The sequence below is a fragment of the Gossypium hirsutum genome, chromosome A13, assembly GCF_007990345.1.
Source record: "Gossypium hirsutum isolate 1008001.06 chromosome A13, Gossypium_hirsutum_v2.1, whole genome shotgun sequence".
Lineage (NCBI taxonomy): Eukaryota > Viridiplantae > Streptophyta > Magnoliopsida > Malvales > Malvaceae > Gossypium > Gossypium hirsutum.
The window spans coordinates 13,651,798-13,654,905 of record NC_053436.1 but is presented as its reverse complement, the minus strand read 5'-3'; the positions used below and the strand labels follow the sequence as shown (position 1 = coordinate 13,654,905).

Sequence of the window (3,108 nt, the reverse complement as noted above, 5' to 3'; positions counted from 1 at the left end):
ATTCAGAAGAGTTCAGAGTAATACTTACAGGCTTGGGCCGGAGATTCGGAATGCCACATTCTAAAGATCTAAATTTTGAAAATCGCGTTTTTCGCAAAAAAAAAATTATTTTTGAAAATCTTTGTTTTTTGTAAACCCATTCCACAACAGAGTTGTTACAACCTAGGCTCTGATACCACTAAATGTAGCACCCCTAACCCGGCCCAGACGTTATGACCGGATCCGACATGCGTTCAAAACATTTTATATTATTGGTCCAGAAAAAACTTACTTAGTGTTTTAAAGGATAATTTCATTATAGGTTAAAGTGAATGGAAGTTGTGCACCAGGTAGGAAACCGGAAAAGAGGTGGTGAGTCCATCGGACTGCTTAAGTACCAAACTCCCTTCGGATCTAATCCTAGATATGCATACCGCCATTGCCACACCTTAACGTCATTGATATTTCTAGGAAACCGATTTGATTAAGTCATTTTTAGGAAAAGTGATTAATTTTGGAAAATACTTTCATTGTGGAAGTTTTATTTGTTGTCGTGTTATTTTGAAATCAAATGTTTTTTTTGAAAACGCGCCCTAAAACTATCCAATTTCAACAGTTAAAATAAGTAATACCTATCTTAGTAATACATATTAAAACCATCAAAAATAATTCAGCGACCTTATTACATTTAAAAACCCAAACCTCAACGTAAATAATAGGATGTCCAGTTCACCAGAAGAAAACCAAACTTTCAGAACGGGTGGCCACTTCAATTTAGCCTATAGCATTTTCAAATATTTTCATATAGGTTCTATTTCATAATTTCACCCCCTTTTTCTTATGGATCAAAAATTAACTAAAATTGCCGGGTTCTATCTTAAGCTTGGGCCTTCTAGAGGCCCACTAACATAATTAAACCTATGCCAACATTCACAGAATTCCTGAAAATTGGTGCGTTACAAGGACTCTAACGATAACTTGATTTCAAATTAACTTTTTCAAAAAAAATATTATTTTAATAAATTTAATATTAAATTTAATTTAATATTTATCTTGATAGTATTTTATTAATTTAATATTAATGTGAGATATTAAATTTGATTTAATATTTATCTTGATAATATTTTATTAATTTAATGTGAGTAATTTCAATCCTAGTTGAACTCTCTCTAAACTCTCTCTATATAAAGAAAGCCTAGGTCATTATTCTCACACACTTGAATTCAAGAAAAGTTGTAGAGAGAAAAATCTCTAAAAAAATTATTCTAGGAAATTTCTAGAGTTATTTTTTATTATTTATAACTTGACCCTAGGAGTTTACAAAAGTTACGAAATTGCACCTGTAACCTCCCAAATTCGGCCTAGACGTTATGGCTAGATTGAGAAGGCTACATTAGCCACCAAAAAGGCTAAGTTAACTTACGTTACTTTTGAAGACTTTAAATAAACTCATTTTAAAGAAAACTGTAGCTGTACTTTGAGTTAACTTAAAAACATTCATTCATTAGGTCGTGTATGCTTACGATTCATTTTATTGTTGAGAGAGTTATTTTAGAAAAATTGTTTGCTTGTTGCTCTTCTTTAAAAAAAAACTCGATGTTAAACTATTGCAGCGGAAAAACTATTTTTCAAGTCATTTTGGAAAATTAGTTGCCTTATCGATTTGTTTTTCAAAAATAGTTCATTTGCAATGTAGTGGAAACTAGGAAACAATATCAAATTTTACTTAAGCCCGATATAATGCATTATCCCGTTATTATGCTTGAGTAATTCATGCATGCAAAAATTTCCAAAAGAAAAGTTACCAAGCCACGGACTAGAAATAATTAAAAATTACAAGCCAAAACCAATGAAGACTTAATAATACTTAATTAAAAATAATAATAATCCGAGGTCTAAGTTGATTCTCCAAATGCTGAATCCAGTCATAATTTTGAGGTTTACCTAAAAAGTTAAACACTATCGGGGGTGAGCTTATGAAAAGCTCAGTGTGAGTCAAACAATTATTTAAACAAACATAAATATCAAATACAGTGAAACATATTAGTTTTAATAGAAGAAAACAAAACCATCATAGGAATTTCATATCGTTACATAGCCATTATCAAATTGATGTCAAATGGTGCATAAGCATAGGTCATCATTCATTCGAGTAACAATCATTAATTTCGATACCAATTAATACAACAAAATACAATACATAGCATAAATCAATAATATTTGAATATGTCGTGCACATGATGCAATGCAAAAAGTTTTCTACCCATACCATCCGCTACACACCCGAGTTTCCAGAACCTGTCTGCCAAACTCCAAAACATTATGAGCATATCTTGATTTGGTAAAATGACCAAATAATCAATAATGCAGAAAATCTGCCGGATATCAAATAGTGCGATAATATTGCCAATAACATGTAATATGCGATAAAATTGCCAATCCCCTCGATAATCCAAGTGTAGTGCACTGGCTACGAATAATACGGGCTTAATATGCTGCCGGTACTCTACGGAATTCCTCCGTCTACCACAAAATCCCAACCCAACCCAATGCATATGCAATATGTCATACAATCTCATATATAATCATATCTCAATACTTTTCACATTCATTTGACATGCTCAGCATGTCCTCAATAATCACATACTTTCAATAAATGGAAACAATGTTCCAATCTTTCAAATTACCATTGAGTTGGTATCAATCAATATCGTTCAATTTCACATACTTTGCAGATTTTTATTGTGCATAAATAACACCCTTTTCAATACCCAATATAACAAATATCTCATGCGTTTAAATCATACATAAGCTTAATATCTCAACACATTATATCATTTAGTCAAACATTCTCACATCTCATAACTCAAATGTGCAATTACAAACTCAATCAAACATCCAAACTATCAAACTAGCAATTTTGCCAACATGTCAATCTTTTAATGCTCGAAACATACCTGGTTCGGCCACTCAAAAAATCAATAATTTGGCTATTAAGACAATCCAATCAACAAGCTAATTTATCATATATAACATGATATTTAACATTTTCAAACAATTTTATGAGTTTAGGATCCACACCTTATTTTTTGCTTCCTCGCAGCACACTAGCGAATCTTCCAATTTTCG

General features: G+C 31.6%; 1 long non-coding RNA gene across 1 annotated transcript; it reads right to left on the bottom strand.

The window, feature by feature from the left end:
* Positions 1-1,776: 1,776 nt before the first annotated feature.
* Positions 1,777-3,108, bottom strand: LOC121212396 (uncharacterized). The gene is made up of 2 exons (XR_005907497.1): positions 3,061-3,108; positions 1,777-1,923 (listed from the first exon to the last, which is right to left on the bottom strand). It is a non-coding gene; the product is annotated as an uncharacterized lncRNA (long non-coding RNA).